Raw genomic sequence first — 17835 nt, 5'->3', positions numbered from 1 at the left:
TCTGTCCCTATCTGTCTCTCTCTGTCCTTGTCACAAAAAAAGAAGAATATTTTACTCAAGATCACATATCTATTTTCAAGTTTGAAAAAAAGCTGCCAGCACCATGACTTGCTATTTTTCCTGAGAGTTGCTACGATGGGTTTGCATCTTCAATCTGGATCTTTGCCTGGCCTGAGAGCTTGTTAGAAACCAAAAATCTGGGCTCCAGAAACTTGGCTCGAGCTAGGCCAACCACAGTGTTCACAGTGCTCCACCTTTGGCCAAACTGGTTCAAGACCAGAGTTGGGCTGATAAGATGCCTTTTTAGAATGTTTGGAGAGAGGAACAAAGTGAGAGGAAGGGAAGGCGAGAGAGTGGTGGGGAGAAATTTATTAGTATCATGTCTCTCCCAGGCACACGGGAAAAGGCTGCCTGAAGGTGACAGCGAGGGTGGCTCTGACACCCAGACAACCCGGCTTTCAGTTCTCCCCGAGGCCAGGCGGTGGCCCTCCTGTCCCGCGAGGGTTCTGTTCTGCCCCTCAGCCCATCCTGAACCAAACAGCCTCCATTTTTACAGAAGCTGGCTCCAGGCAGGTTTCTGCCACTTGCAACCAAAACAATCCTGACTGATATGCCGACATTAAAATACAACATGAAGACGAAGGTGTCAGAATAGTTTTGTGTCCTTTTTATCCTTGAAAAGAAGGAGCTGCAAAATTCCAGTTATGTCCTTGCAACCCCATCAATTTAAAAGTATCTCTGGTGTCAAAACCTCAATTGAACAGGCACAGGTACTACAGCAAGGAGTTACGTGTGAACCAGAAAGACTCCAGAAACAGGAAAATCTCATGAAGGCTCTAAAAACATTGTTATCACCACAAAATTTACTTTCGATTTTCCAATTTAGTACTGTTTCCTTCCACAAGAGTACTATATAGTGCTATTTGATACTCTAGTACTTAGTATTACTACACTACTACCATTGCTATAGCATTAATAGTATATTAGTATTACTCTATTACTCTTGCTCTACTTTTACCATTAGTATAGTATTAATAGTATATCAGTATTACTGTTACTAGAGTACCTTAGTATTTAGTAGTATTTAGTGCTATTTTCTTTCAATGAGCTCTAAAGTTTTAAAATGCAATTCCAGGAACGCTTCTAACAATCCTGCAGAGTCAGCAGGTGCCAGGATCTTGCTTCCTGGTGGTCCTTTAACACACAGCGTGGCATCAGCGGAGTGCTCTGTGCTGAGGGGGGAACGAGGAGAGGTCCTCCCCAGAGCCATAGCTGGGGTCAGGGCTCACCAGCTGGCCATGGAGCCAGTGTAGAAAACAAAATCCAAAGAGCTTCAAACTAAAGAAAGTTTAGCTTTTTTATTTGCCAGGAAGGTCAATAAATACAGCAAAGAGCTTCACTGGGTAGGTCAGTGAGGAGGAGGGTTGGTGGTGATGTGTTATAATGGGGTGGTGGGGGGAGGGGGATTGGCAATGTACTCTGTCCAGGAGGAGCGAGCCACAGGTCTGTGTATCACTTGATAGAACAGGTCCCATTGCTTATTGTGCAGGGAGGTCTTCAGCTAGATCCAGGGAGGGTCTCTGCACCAGGCCCTTCAGCCCTTCAGAGTTGATGATCCTTTAACAGCTTCAGTGTTTCAGTACCAATGACCTTGAGGAGGGGCATGCCATTCAGTTTAGTCTCCTAGGCAAGTCCTCCTGAAACACAACATATCCCTTTTACACGGGTCATTTATTTGGTCAGTTGGGAGGCCTTGATGGAGGGCCTACTCTGTTCAGCCGCTGCTGTTGGCTTTGTCTGGAGATAGCACTCTAGTCTGTCCACCGGGGGCTTCCAATCTCACAGAGGGAGAGAGCCACACTAAAGAAACAAATGCCAAAATGTATATAGGTTTCCTCTTAAGTGTCTCATCAGAGCAGATTGGGACACATAGGCAGGAGAGGTCATTTCTACTCGGGGCTATCTGGAAAGGCTTCTCGGTGGAGGTGACCCCAGACCTGAAGGCTCCTCTCACTAGGCCCTCCCCCTGTCATGATGTTCTGCTTTACTCGTCCCCCCTGTGCTCCTGAGGCTCACGGGCCACTCTGCAAGAAGGAGCCTTGTACAGAGAAACTGGGAAACTCCTTTACTGTGTGCAGCTCTGAAGCAGGGGAGCAATATGACCTGATTTAAAGTTTTAAAGCTTCACAGCGGCTGTGGAGTGAAAGCAGACCGGTCAGGGGCTAGAGCAGGTCTAGAGGAGAGGGGAAGGTGGCCAGAACTCCTGTGGTGAGCAGAGGTGGAAGGAGTCAAGTGACATTTAGGAGGGAGAAACACTAAGACGTGATGAATGTGATAGGCACATTTAATATCAGAATGAACACCAGGGATGCAAATAGGTTAAGACCACAGGCTTTCAGCCCTCAAGGGATTTATAATTCATTTTACAAGCTGGCAGAAAAGGCAGGGCCTATTGGCAAGGAGCAGTTAAAAATATAAGCCCCAGCTGCCTTGGGCCAAGGGGGCGGGGCGGAGAAACACTCAGGGCTGAGCCTTCCTCTGGATGGAAGGTGTGGTTCATGGACAACACAAGAGCAAAGGGGACAGCTGCTTGGCACAGGATACAGTATAGGATTTGGGGTGGGGAGGGGCAGGAAGTGGGTAAGAATGAAGCTGCAAATGTTATTTGGGGCCAGATGGTGAAAGGTCTTGAAAGGTTTGCTATAAAAGTCGGAAATGGGGAGCCACAGAAAGTCCTTAAGGGCATGACCCTATTTGAGAAAGATCACTCTGCCACAGTGCGCAGAGTGACACACTCCTGAGGAGGACTCCTCAGGACACTGACCTTTCTGGTGACACCTCTATGTGGGATCATGGCTGTTTCCCTGGCTATGTGTTCAAGGATGCAAAGCTAGATAGATGAGGACCTGAGAGAGAACACCCTTTACTCCATCTTGTAAAGCCCCAGTGCACTTGCCCTGACTGCATGCCTGTCTTCCCCTTGTGTTTCCTTTTCCCCAACAGAAACGACGACACTTGAAGGGACAACTGTAAAAATGACCCTTTAAAAATCTTTCCATATTGACCTAGTGAGTCATTGCTTATACAATCTGTACATAATTAAAACGAACCCCCCCCCATGTCTCTACATGTGCCTTTTCTGAAGAAGGTGTTCATAGTCTCTTCAGGGTCACCTTCTTTAGTCTGCTTTTCTTTGGCTGTCTCAGGAGAAAGAGTACCGGAGCATTGTGCAGCCCAAAGCGTCAGCATGGTGAGACATGCAGGATTTATCTGTTTACACTTCAGCAGCTGCTTCATAGGCAGCCCAAGGAAGCCATGTGTGGGCTGGGGGGTGTGGGGCCTATCTCTCACAGGCAAATCTCTTGGTTCAGTTTAAAGGGTCAGATGCTCAGGTGTTAGGCTATAATAGACTCTAAGTTGAGACCATTAACAACGCCAGGAAGGCTCTCAGAAGAGGACAGACCCACCTTCTCACTTGGCATTAAGCAAATGTAGATGCTCTACGCTTCTCAGCTCAGTAGGCGGGCCATCTTGGACAGGTCGCTTAAGTCTCTGAGCCTCATTGGTAAAGTGAGATCACAGCTCCCACCATTGAGGCTACGATGAGGACCAAGGGAATCTGAAGATGCTTTGTACGTTTAAAAGTAGGATCCCAATGTAAGTAATTGGAAGACTTCTTCATTATTATAGTCACACTTATTATGATCTACTCATCTCCTGGCCAGCCCCAATCATCCCTAAGGTGTGGGATCTATGATCTGGTCTCCACTTTGAAGTGCTCTGAGGTGGTTTGTAGACTCCAAACAGCACAGAAGCCCACCTCCCCCAACTTCATCGTCACCAAGACAAAATGGAGGTGGAATTGCTCTCTTCTCCTCTGCCATTCTCTTCTTCCAAGACTGAATTTTACCTTTTATGATCTTTTCCCCCTTTCGAGGTTACCTTTCATATTTATTTAAATCTATCTTGAGGGGCAAGGAAGGCTGGACACAAACAAATTTGTACCCAATTTTATAGCACCCCTAATGCAGCCTAGTTGTCCTTCCTTGAGGTTTTTAATAGTAAATCTTGGATCCAATAAAGTGAATACACAGTGGGTAGATTTCTGATGCTCGTACTAACTTGAGAACACAAACAGAAAAGAAGAGAGGCAAGGTGTTTTCATACCACCCTATGACCCACCTTTTCCACTTGGTAAAACAAACTCTGTTGGGGAGTATAGTATAAAAAAAAGAAGTCAGAGAGAAAAACAAATGACAAGGCAGCAGAGGCAGACTGGGGGTGGGGCTGTCTAGGAAGGAACATAAGACTCTTCCATGTGTTAATTCATAATCACATGGAAAACCAGTAGGAGCTCTGCCCTGTGCTGTGGCTCCGGTGTGAGACCTAGTGGGTCATCTCACAGAGCAGAAGGCAGGGCTGAACCCCTGTGCTGAGTGTGGTGGGGATCTAGGCAGGGCCCCACAGGGGAGACGTCAGCAAATGACTATTGAATGGCAAAGCTATAATTTGCATTTCAGAGTTGCGGCAGTCACTGTAACCGGTTTGCTTTGAGGGAGCGAGACAATACAACCAGGACCCGTGGTTGAATCTGAACTTCGTTTGCTGTGGCTGAGTATTTTGTTCTTGGCAAAATGATTCATCTCTACTTCCACCCCACTGAGCCTTTCAGTTCCAGCTCAGCAGTCTCATTACAAGGCTCATTCCTACGCTTCAGCTTAACCCATGTCCATGCCAAACTACTTGTCCCCTTCTCTCCCTCTTCCCTTCTCTTTTTTTCTTCTCTCTTTCAGGCAAAGTCACCATGGCATGGAAAACACAGGGGATGTTAAGAGCCAAGAGTTGCATTTGCAGAGTAGGTATAAGTTCACTCACTCTAAAGGGGACTGCATGAACTCAATAGGACAGGCGCACTTGACCCACGGTACAATTCTGCCATCCTTGTGTGCAGGATTCTAGAGCATTTCTGTTCTGAAGGTGAGGTCAGCAGTGGTGGGAGCGAGGCTCTTGGGGTCAGAGTGGGGCGTAAAACAAACAAAAAAGCCCCCCCCACCACGTGACTCCGAAACAGTCTGCTTCATCTAATTTATTTTCACACTGAGTGAAACTTGGAACATTTTTCAGACACATAATATAGTGATAGAAAAGTCAAGAAAAAAAACCCAGCCAGTAAAACTTTTATGAGGTCAACTCTCAAAGAATCAACTTGGACTGCCTGCTCTGTTTAGAGCCCATTTTCCTTGTCACTGCCTTTCTCTACAGGTGGATTATCAGCTCCGAATGCTTCTAAGAAATGGAAGTTAGTCTCTTAAAAGGAAGCAGACGGGTGGTTAGAGGAACCGTGTAACACAGCAGGAGAAACAACTTCAACAGATGCTCTGTTGGCCAAAGCCAGCCGTTAAAACTGACTCTACTGACACCTGGTGGAGAGTAGGATAGCTTTCCTGTGCCAAAGAAAATTGTGTGTGTGTGTGTGTGTGTGTGTGTGTGTGTGCGTGCATGCACGCTGAAGGGTCTGGAAACACATTCATCATGTCAGGAGAGTTAAATAAGTCCTGAGGAATGAGGGTACCTCACAGAACCACCAGATGCCTGAATATATAATTGTGGTTAGGTGACTCACGGAGACATGTGCATAAAAAACAACAAAGAATGTGAAAATGAAACACTAGGAGTAAAGCAAATAATTTATTATTGATTTCCTCAAAGTGTTTGGTGATGAATGAGACAACAACAACAAACAAGAACCCACTTGAAACAAGAACACTCCTTCCCCCCCCCCCCCCCCCGGACCGCTTTATAAGGAAAGACTCAAGCACTTGCCCACTGGACAGGGCGTGTGCATCCCAGGGTGCCCGCCTCGCCCCCACTGAGACTGAGTGAGGCTGAGCTGACGCTTGGCTGCCTCTGGGATCCGCAGTGAGCTCCCTGCAAATTTCTAACTCTGGGATACGAAGAAAAATCTTCCTAAGGAGGTGTTAGGAAGACGGCTCTGCCCCTGAAATTCTGTGGAGATAAAAATAGAAATTCTCCTGATCAATATAGTTATAATTGTTTGTGACTTAAATGTCAAGTGGTGGGTGGGGGCGGGCGGCTACATGGCAAAGTCCCGCAGAAATCTCCTTCGTAACTTCACACAGTCTCCATTTCCCCTTCGTTGGCTTCGTGTTCTGTGTGGCGTAATGAAGGTCCCTTTGGCGGACTGCATTGGCAGGTTTCTATGGTTTTCTGGGAGGTGTCGTGTACATACTGCAGTGCACACACAGCCTGGATTCTGTCTTTCAATAATCTGTCTTAAAGGTGATTTTCAGGAATGCACTGGAGCAATTATTAACTCAAATTTGTAAGAATTAATTCATGAGGTTTAGGCCATAAAGAAAGGGTTGGGGCACCAAATAAGAATGTAGGTTGTTACTTAAAAAAAAAAAAAAAATTAAAGGCACCATAGCTAAGGATGAGTTAGAGAGCAGAGCTGGGTAGATCTAGGTAGGGAGGTTAAGAAAGAAAAGAAACTCATAAAAGATTCATGTAACTACAGTTTTCTTACAGTTGTTGTTGTTGTTTTTTTTTACCCCTGACATTTAAGTTAAATTTAGAATGTATATTTCCTTAAATGTGCTGCCTCATTTCTGACCAGAAAGTGTACAGTCAAAATATCCCTCTTCCTGGAGTCTGTGAATTTAGAATACTGAGATAGCCGGCTTCCTCAGTTCACGGTACCTTTAGTAGTTCAGTGATTCTTTCACAGTGACCCCAGGTCAAAAGAAATACTTAAGCATTCTATTTATTAGGCAATTAGGCCCAAACAGCCACATAGCAGTGATCTGTGTGGTGACGGATGGCTGTTGCTGCGTTTCCCTCAAAGATGAAAGACATTCTATTGTGTTTCTCTGAGTTTGCTGGGACACTCCCCGAGTGCCCTGGTACAGAGTTTGGGATCCATGGCTGTAGCAGTCTTGGGAATCAGTGAAAAGTTCAAGGGTGTGGTTTACATGATCTCATTTCACCCCTCACTCTTTGGGAGACCAGGGCCACATAATTTGACCTTTTCACTTCATACAACAAACTGAGTCAGCCTGGCTTACTACACAGGGAGTCGAGACTAAAAGAATCAGACACGGACGCTATTGCAGGATATAAGCCAGTCTTTGGAATAATTAAGTCTTGACCACCATTAAGAAGTGCTTTCAGAGCCCCCCCTTCCCCCCCCCATCATATAGAGAGGTTGCAATGAAGTCTCCAAAAAGGTAAAAGAACACAGCCCTTGCACCATCTAAGTAAGGGATGCAGTAAGTCACATTATCACTGGGAATAACTGGAGGGCTAAAGGTAGTCAGTCAAAAAGTTGGCCTGATACTAATATCTTAGGTGAAATTTCTGACAAATGAGCATGAAATGTTTAATATGCCAGAATACTTGTATGAACAGATATAAAAAGAATGCCTGCTTCTCCATCCTGTTCTGTTTCTGATTTATAAGTAGCAGGGAAGCTACACATAAACTAAACCAGTGGTCTCACACTTGGGCAAGCACCTGGAGGGCATGTTAAAGCAGATTGCTGGACTCTACCCCCAGAAATTCTGATTTCACCTGCCTGGGGGCGAGGTGGGTGGGTCTGAGTGTCTGTATTTCTAGCAAGTTCCAGGTGATCTGACTATATACTCTCCAGGAATCACATGTTGGGAGCCACAGCCTAAACCACTTGGGGGCACGTTAGAGGAACCGGGGTGTCATCTCGGTGGGCTACACCTGCTGCTGGGCAGGCACCCGCACTTCTCCTCGACAAGGCACAGTCCGTCTGCTCTAGAGCGTTACCGGTGGAGAGGTGCTTCCCAAGGCACCAGGCTCCGTGGGTGAACAGTTATAGTCAAGTCCTGTCGTGAGAAAGTGACAACATGACACAAGATGAGCAGGAGTTTATGTGTAGCTTTCAAAGAGGCTGACTTTGCATTCTGTGAACTTATAAGTTTGGGGCATAGTCATGGAAGCTGTAGAAAGAGTGGTTCTAAATTCACAGGAGAGGGTTCCCGGCAGAATCAGCAGAGGAGACTTGCTCCCCATCTTTAGGGCTGGGCTCAGGCATGTGCCCCTAGAAAAGGCCTCCCAGCTGATGCCATTGAGAACGTGCTCATGAGAGAAGCTCTTCGGAGTGAGCATGCGTGTGGGGATAGGTCACCCTGCTGTCACTCTCTTGCCTGCTGCCACGAGTGCACGTGCATGCTCACGTAGCATCCACCGGGTACAAGAACAAACGTCGGAGACTTTCAAGAGTATAGATGTAACTTTATTGGCCAGTTTTACCTGCGCAGGGGCAAATTCCCAAGGTGTCCAGAGACACCGTGCTCACAAGGAGCTGCGGATGGGAATCGCACCTAGCGCTCACAGCTAAATCTTTTTATAAGCTAAGCAAGCAAGCCTAATACAGAAGCAGATGTGGCGGTAACCTATTTGCTAAGGGGGCTGCACATAGCATAGCAACAGGGGCTGGGGTCTAGCTCATTGGCGAATTCCAAACCTAAACTTCTGATAAAGGTCTTTTAACCAATAGAATGCAAACGTTTGTCTCTTTTTCTTTTTTTTTTTCTTCTCTCTCTCAGCCTCCCAGAGTCCCTATCTGTCTCTGCTTCTTGAACGACCTTGGGCATGTTATTCCTAACAGAACAGGAACAGGACCTGCCTGTAACCCTTAAGTTCCCTGTTCCATTAGTGCCCTGCTTATTTTCTGATCTTCTCTTGGTCCTTACAGCTCACAGGTTTGGATTCACTGCTATATTTTGTACTGTTTGACTTCTCCAGGCCTGCAGGGAAGTTTCTTCCCCTGCCTCTCGCATTCCTTTTTTGGTTGGTGGCAAAATCATGGCCAGTGTGGTTCATCCAAAGCGCACTGTGAACTACAAACCATTAGCCATGCACGGGAGAATGCATCTAAAAAGCGGCATCTTCACGGTACCAACACGTCAGTTGCAGCTTACCAGAGGACTTCCGCAGCCAACTAATTCACACTCAGCCTCCTCTCCTGCCCCATGTCCTTATTTTCTCAACGTGTGGCCCCAGATCAGCAGCATCAGACCTGGGAACTCTGTAGAAATGCAGATGCTCGGGTTCAGCCCAGACCCACGGAACCAGAAGCTCTGTGGGTGGGGCGCAGCAGTCTGTGTTTTCTGTTTCTGGTTGAAGATCTTGTTGAGGTTTGGGGGAGATTTATCGGTATCGCTTCCTACTCCGCCATTACTCTAGCAGTCTGTGTTTTAACAAGCCTTCCAGGTGATGATTCCGACGCGTGCTGGAGCTCCACAACTAGTGATTTATAGTATCTCTGCACTTCTTTGCTCACTGCCACGGATTAGAAGGTCTTCCAAAGGTAGGGACCCCTCCTTTCCTCTCCGCACTAGCTGGCCCAGTGATCAGCACATGGATGGCACTCGGGGAGACATTCGTTAGTCACGGAAGCGAGGGCAGCTCGACTTCCCGATCACGAGGGTGAATAAACACTCCCGCAGCGCTGCCATCTCTGCTTTCTAAATCATCTCCCTTCTTAGGGGCTGTATTTTCCATATTTACAAATCAGCTTTCCCGAAACCCTCTCCAAGATTTTTACATTCCTTTGAGCCCAGGAAGCCAAAAACAAGATGCAATGTTTTAGCCAGTGTCTGCTTCCTGCTGGGAGAAAGGACTTTTCTGCATGATTTTTAAAATTTTTATTTTTGGTAGGCATTAAACATATTTTATTGATATTTTCCCTGGTTTGCACTTATTTACCAAAACTCATATTCCTTATTTCACCACCCTGAACATTTATCCGGCATACACCCAGCATCATGATTTTTCCCGAACAATAGACTGAGATTGCTGATTCACGTTCGGCTCGCGGCTCCAAGCATCTTTTTTTTTTTCTTTCTGCTGTTCTTGTGCCCATGCAACACAATGATGTTCTATTCATCCCTCTGAATCAGAAATGCCAACAGCTCAGATATGCAACCGAAGGGTCCCCCCTCTTTTTGGTTTATTTAAAGCCTTCCCATGAATAACATATTTGGAAATACTATACGGCGTCCACTTTGAGCCATTTGGCTTGGGCAAGGACGGTTGGACCTTATCCTTTGATCGGCAGATCCTGCACAATGCTCGACACGTCGTGACTATAACTCTTAAAAAAGGTGGGTTTGAATGAACCACACACCCACGTCCAGCCTTATCCTTTTATTCTGTCCTGGTATATTACAGCAGTTCTCTGTGTGTCCGGTGCAGGGAGAAAGCCCGGCGCTCTCATTCAGAGGCTCAAGTTTGGATCCAGCCAAAAAAATGGGACTGAGCTCCACCAGGTGTGTTCAGCGGTCCAGGTGGGCTCTATCCTGGCTGGAACACTGTCTGCGGTGCCAATTCTGGCCTCGCTGTAGCAGTGAGATCTCTGGTCGCCTCAAAACAGCCTTGCCAACGAGCTCTGCCAATAAGCAGCCGGGGCCAGCTGTAGGTTTTGTTTCCCAGCTGCTAAGTCAAACCGGTGGGACGGCTGAGCGCTCCGAAAACTCTCATGGTCAACCTGAGCTGCACATACAAATTGCCTGGGCAGCTTTGCAAAGTCTCAGTGCCCAGGCTGCACCCCAAAGCAATTAGTGTTTTGTAGCTCAGGCCTCAGTTTTGTACAGCTGCCCAGGAGATTCCGTTATGCAGCCAAGGCTGAGAACCACTGCCCTAAAGTGACCTCTCCGATGGTATCTGGGCCGTCTCCCTATTCTGCGCTGGCTCCCTCCTGATCTCTTCTCACGTGGCGGTCAGAGTGGTCCTCTGAGAATATAATTCAGCGCATGGCAGCCGCTGCTGCAAACCTCCCCGTGGCTCCTACGATCTGCCCCACTGGCCTCTCTGTTGTGATCTTTTGCTCCTCACCCCATTTCAGCTTCACCAGCCTCCTTACTATTCCTCCAACATGTCATCCATGTCCCCACCACCAGAGGACCTTTGAAATGCAATTGTCCTGGAAATGCTTTTCTCCAGACACCTGCTCGGGTCTCTCCCTCTCCTCCATAAGACCTGCAAACCTTAACTTCTTGGGGATGCCCACCTTGACCACCCCAATACCTGCTGGAGCTGCCCTCCCCTGTGTACCAGCCTTCCCAATGCCCCTTATCCTGCTCCACGCTTTCTTGCCCCCACATTACGTAGCATCTTTTAACCCACATCCCAGTTTACTTCTGGTTTTGTCGTCGCTGCTTATTGTTTTGTCTCCCTCTGCTCGGAGGGCGGCTCCTTGAGGTCAGGAGTCTATAGCTTGCTCACCATCCATGCAAGTGCTCAGCCCTGTGTGGCACGTGGCAGCCCTTCGTAAACACTTGTTAAACAAATAACAATGGTCACTTCTGGAGGTGGTGGTAAAAGATACCGGCTGAATGGGGGAGGGAAAGCTCAGTGATGAATGAAGAACATACATTGTCTCAAAAGTGATGGCAATTGAGGGAATACTGATCATTTGATTATAAATCAAGCCTGACCTGTGGTGGCGCAGTGGATAAAGCGTCGACCTGGAAATGCTGAGGTCGCCGGTTCGAACCCTGGGCTTGCCTGGTCAAGGCACATATGGGAGTTGATGCTTCCTGATCCTTCCCCCTTCTCTCTCTCTCTCTCTCCCTCTCCTCTCTCTCCTTTCTAAAATGAATAATAATAATAATAAAATCAAGAGCTGGGCTTGCCAGGCAATGTCTTGGTTTAAAAAAAAATCACTCTTATAGAGAGATAAGGTGAATTAGTGGCTATCAAGGGCTGGGCAGTATAAATGAGTGTGGTAAGGGATACGTGCAGGGACAGGGACAATGTATTATATAAGGACTCTTTTATTTATTTATCTTATTCAGTAAGAGGAGGGGAGGGAGAGGCAGACTCTTGCATGTGCTCGAACTGGGATTGACCTGGTAAGCCCACTAGGAGGTGATGCCCTGCCCATCTGCTGCCGTTACTCTGTTGCAACAGGAGCCATGTTTTAGCGCCTGAGATGGAGGCCATGGAGCCATTCTCAGTACTTGGGGCTAGTTTGTTCTAATCGAGTCCTGGCTACAGGAGGGGAGGAGAGAGAGAGAAGCAAGAGGGGGAAGGGTAGAGAAGCGAATGGGCGCTTCTCCTGTAACCCCTGACTGGAAATCAAACCGGGGATATCTACACGCCAGGTCAATGCTCTACCACTGAGCCAACCAGACAGGGCCAGGGCTCTTTTTGGGGTGATGAAATGGCCTAAAATGAGGTCATGGTAATAGCTATGGAACTCTGGAAATAAACTAAATCCAGGAATTGTTCACTTCAGTGGGTGAACTTTGTTATGTAAATGATGTCTCAGTAAAACTTTTAAATATGCATACTTAAACTTGAAGCATCATACAGAGTGTTAAATCTAAAGCTGAAAAAAAAAACAAGGCCACTGACATTTCTTATCAGGCGTGTGGGTTTCCTCTGGCTTAGGTTTGGAATTAGAGGTAAGAGGGCCTTTCTTAGTCTTTATTTATTGCCAGAAACATCTATTAGTTAATAAAGAAATGTAACTTAAAATTTATGACCAAGGCTTAACTCAAAAGTGATTTATTTGGATTATCTGGCTTTCTCTTAATAATTTCCACATCTTCCCAAATGCTGACCTTTTCCAGGACTAGTAGTTTTGGAAAACAAGTAGTCACTTTGTATGAGACCGAGCTTGGTATAGATTTGACCCTTTTGAACTTACAATACCAAGAAGAACTTCAGCCATGTTTACACAAATATCTACTGATGACCCACTGTCCTGCACATCACAGAGTTCCATTTGTCTGCAGCTGTGACCTGAGATGCTGCTTGACTAGCAGCCCTGGAAACCTTCCTCTAACTCTCTGATGTTGTGATTATCTAGTAACATGCATGGAACATGATGGATAGCAACAAGTCAATGAAGACCATTCTCCCTCCTCCAGGAGATCAACAGCACAGCCTGGTAGGCTGTGAAGTGGGAAAACCTTCCTTCTACTCTTCTGCTTGTTTCTCTGCCAACAATCTTGACATGTGCTTGCTTAAGCACAGGAGGTCTGGCTGAATGAAAGTCAGAAGGCTACCAGAGTCCTGGTTTCCATATTCTCACTGGGGAACCCCTCCGATGTGAACAATGCTGTGATATAGAAAGACTCTTGGGGACTGTTACGATATCTCCAGAGAATTTCCGAGGAGGCCATAGCCACCATGTCATCAATAACCTGACCATTTGAAGGAACAAACACTTTGAGTTGTTCCCTACTCATTGATGAAACAGAGGATTAGAGGGACCAAGAAACTTGCACCTTGTCCCCCAGCTGGTGAGAGGAGGAGTTCGAACGCCAACCAAAAGCCAGTGTGCTCAACTGCTGAACCATATGCTACCACCCACTATGTGTGCGTCAGTCAGGGAGTGCCATGTTGGGCACAAAGTGATTAAGCTCTACTTCTTCCCCTCTGGCAAGCACTGCCTGGTAGAGATGACAGAATGCACATAGCAATTCTAATTAGAGGAGGTTGTATTTGGTACTTGATCTGAAGTGCAGAGGGCCATGGGAGTGTGTGGGAAGGAAAGGGTAGCTAAAAATACAGCAACTACAAAACAGATGCTCCACAAATCATCGCACCATCCCTGCCCCAGGGGTCATGCCGGTGTTCCTGGCTAAGATCCATCCATGAACTGAAGGTCTTTCAGAATGTGGGTTGTGTGAAATGTAGGTGACTGGGCTGACATCATTCTCATCATGCCATCTGGATGCTTGGACAGAATATCAACCTTGGCTTATTTTAATACCATGAATAGATTTGTCCTGAAAGAAGAAGACAGTTTGTCCCTTACAGAGATGTGATGAGGATTAAATGAGTTCATACAAGACAAGTGCTCAGGGCGTTGCTTAGTAAATGTGAGTTGTCGAGACAACACCAAGCCTAGACTCAACCAGCCCTACAAACAACACACTCAAACTCACAGACATAATGAGAAGACAGAGAAGTGCAATCCAAATGAAACCACAAGAGAAACCTCCAGAAAAGGAACTGAGTAATATGAAAATAACCAAACTACTGGATGTAGAGTTTAAAATAATGATTGTTAGGATGCTTAGGGATCTTACAACACAATGGATAGTCATTATGAACACCTAAATAAAGAGATAGCAAGTACAAAAAAGGACATTGAAATATTAAAAAAGAATCAGTCAGAGGTGGACAAATACAATAATACAATATCAGAAATGAAGACCACAATGGAAGGAATTAAAAGCAGGATTGATGAAGCTGAGGATCGAATCAGTGAGTTGGAGGACAAGATGAACAAAGGCATGGAAGCAGAGCAGAAAAAAGAGAAGAGACTCAAAAAGTCTGAATAAACTCTAAGAGAGCTCTGTGACAATATGAAGAGAAATAACATCTGCATCATAGGGGTTCCTGAAGAAGAAGAGAAAGAACAAGGGATAGAAACTTTATTCAACCAAATCATAGCTGAAAACTTCTCTAAATTGATGCAAAGAAGAGTCTCACAAGTTCAAGAAGCACAGAGAACTCCATTAAGGAGAAACCCAAAGAAACCTATACCAAGACACATCATAATTCAACTACCAAAGCTAAGCGATAGAGAAAATATTAAAAGCTGCTAGAGAAAAAAAGGCTATCACCTACAAAGGAGCCCCCATAAGGATAAAATTCGACTTCTCAACAGAAACACTTGAGGCCAGAAGGGAATGGCAAGAACTATTCAAAGTAATGCAGAACAAGAGCCTACAACCAAGACTACTTTATCCAGCAAGACTATCTTTTAAAATTGAAGGAGAAATAAAAAGCTTCCCAGACAAAAAAAAAATACTCAAGGAATTCATTACAACCAAATCAATGCTGCAGGAAATGTTAAGGGGCCTGTTGTAAACAGATCAAAGTGGGAAAAGAATATAGCAAAAGAGGAATACAGCTTTAAAGAATAAAATGGCAATAAACAACTACATATCAATAATAGCCTTAAATGTAAATGAATTAAATGATCCAATCAAAAGACATAGGGTAGCTGCTTGGAAAAGAAAACAGGACCCGTACATATGCTGTCTATAAGAGACACATCTTAAAACAAAAGATGCACATAGACTGAAGATAAAAGGATGGAAAAAAAATATTTCACGCAAATGGAAATGAAAAAAAAGCTGGAGTAGCAATACTTATATCAGACAAAATGAACTTTAAAACCAAGGCTATAGTAAGAGATAAAGAAGGTCACTACATAATGATAAAGGGAGCAATCCAACAGGAAGATATAACCATCATAAATATCTATGCACCTAATATAGGAGCACCTAAATATATAAAGCAGACTTTGATGGATATAAAGGGTGAGATCAACAGCAATACTATAATAGTAGGAGATTTCAATACCCCACTAACATCACTAGATAGATCCTCAAGAAAGAAAATGAACAAAGAAACAGCAGACTTAAAGGACACATTAGATCAACTCGATTAAATAGATATCTTCAGAACCTTTTACCCAAAGGCAGCAGAAAATACATTCTTTTCAAGTGCTCATGGTACATTCTCTAGGATAGACCACATGTTAAGACACAAAAGCAGTCTCAACAAATTTAAGAAGATTGAAATCATATCAAGCATTTTCTCTGATCACAATGTCATGAAACTAGAAATCAACCATAACAGAAAAACTGAAAAATACTCAAACACATGAAAACTAAATAGCATGTTATTAAATAACAAATGGGTTAACAATGATATCAAAGAAGAAATAAAAAAATTTCTAGAAACGAATGATAATGAACATACAACAACTCAAAATTTATGGGACACAGCAAAAGCAGTCCTGAGAGAGAAGTTCATAGCATTACAGGCATTCCTTAAGAAGCTTGAAAAAGCTCAAATAAACAACCTAACCCTTCATCTAAAAGAACTAGAAAAAGAACAGCAAATAAGGCCCAGAGGTAGTAGAAGGATAGAAATAATAAAGATTAGAGCAGAAATAAATGACATAGAGTCTAAAGAAACAATACAGAGAATCAATAAAACAAAGAGCTGGTTCTTTAAAAGGATAAACAAGATCAATGAATCTTTGACCAGACTCACCAAGAAAATAAGAGGAGGACCCAAATAAATAAAATTAGAAATGAGAGTGGAGAAGTAACAACCAATACAACAGAAATACAAAATATTGTAAGAAAATACTATGAAGAACTGTATGCCAAAAAATTAAACAACCTAGGTGAAATGGACAAATTCTTTGAAACATATAATCTTCCAAAAATCAATCTGGAAGAATCAGAAAACCTAAACAGATGATTACAACAAAAGAGATCGAAAGAGTTATCAAAAAGCTCCCAAAAAACAAAACCCCTGGCCCGATGTCTTCACTGGTGAATTCTACCAAATATTCAAAGAAGAACTAACTCCTATCCTTCTCAAGTTATTTCAAAAAATTCAAGAGGAAGGAACACTTCCAAATTCCTTTTATGAGGTGAGCATAATTCTGATTCCAAAACCAGGCAAAGACAACACAAAGAAAGAAAATTATAGGCCAATATCCTTGATGAATTTAGATGCTAAAATTCTCAACAAAATATTAGCAAACTGGATCCAGCAATACATGAAAAAAATCATACATCATGATCACGTGGGATTTACTCTGGGGAAGCAAGGATGGTACAACATTCGTAAATCAATTAATGTAATTCACCACAAAAAATAAAAGAAAGGAGCAAAACCACATGATAATTTCAATAGATGCAGAAAAAGCATTTGATAAAATCCAGCACCCATTTATGATCAAAACTTAGCAAAGTGGGAAGACAGGGAACATACCTCAACATGATAAAGGCCATCTATGACAAACCCACAGTCAATGTCATAATTAATGGACAAAAATGAAAAGAAATTCCCCTAAAATCAGGAACAAGGAGGGGTGCCCCCTTTCACCACTCTTATTCAACATAGTACTGGAAGTCCTAGCTACAGCAATCAGACAAGAAGAAGAAATAAAAAGCATCCAAATTGGAAAAGAAGAAGTAAAAATATCATTATTTGCAGATGATATGATACTGTATATAGAAAACCCTAAAGTCTCAGTCAAAAAACTATTGGACCTAATAAACTAATTCAGCAAGGTGGCAGGATATAAAATTAATACACAGAAATCAGAGGCATTTTTTTTTTTTGTATTTTTCTGAAGTTGGAAACGGGGAGGCAGTCAGACAGACTCCTGCATGCGCCTGACCGGGATCCACCTGGCACGCCCACCAGGGAGGGATGCTCTGCCCATCTGGGGCGTCGCTCTGTTGCAACCAGAGCCATTCTAGTGCTGAGGCAGAGGCCACAGAGCCATCCTCAGTGCCCAGGCCAACTTTGATCCAATGGAGCCTTGGGTGCGGGAGGGGAAGAGAGAGACAGAGAGGAAGGAGAGGGGGAGGGGTGGAGAAGCAGATGGGCACTTCTCCTGTGTGCCCTGGCCGGGAATCGAACCTGGGACTCCTGCATGCCAGGCCGACGCTCTACCACTGAGCCAACCGGCCAGGGCCTACAGAGGCATTTTTATACATGAACAATGAACTGTCAGAAAGAGGAATTAAGGAAACAATCTCCTTCCCTACTGCAACAACAAAAAAAATAAAGTACCTAGGTGTAAATTTAACCAAGGATGTTAAAAACTTGTACTCAGAAAATTATAAAACATTGATAAAAGAAATCAAGGAAGACACAAACAAGTGGAAGCATATACCGTGCTCATGGTTAGGAAGAATAAACATCATTAAAATGTCTATATTACCCAAAGCAATTTATAAATTCAATGCAATACCAATTAAAATACCAATGACATACTTCAAAGAT

General features: G+C 44.3%; 1 protein-coding gene across 12 annotated transcripts in view; it reads right to left on the bottom strand.

Moving 5' to 3' along the window:
- THRB (thyroid hormone receptor beta) overlaps positions 1 to 17835 on the bottom strand; it is a 396484-nt gene that overhangs the window by 114152 nt on the left and 264497 nt on the right. The gene's annotated exons all lie outside the window — the stretch shown is intronic.

This window comes from Saccopteryx leptura, chromosome 10 (assembly GCF_036850995.1).
Source record: "Saccopteryx leptura isolate mSacLep1 chromosome 10, mSacLep1_pri_phased_curated, whole genome shotgun sequence".
NCBI classification, from domain to species: Eukaryota; Metazoa; Chordata; class Mammalia; order Chiroptera; family Emballonuridae; genus Saccopteryx; species Saccopteryx leptura.
This window is presented reverse-complemented; position numbering and strand designations above follow the sequence as displayed.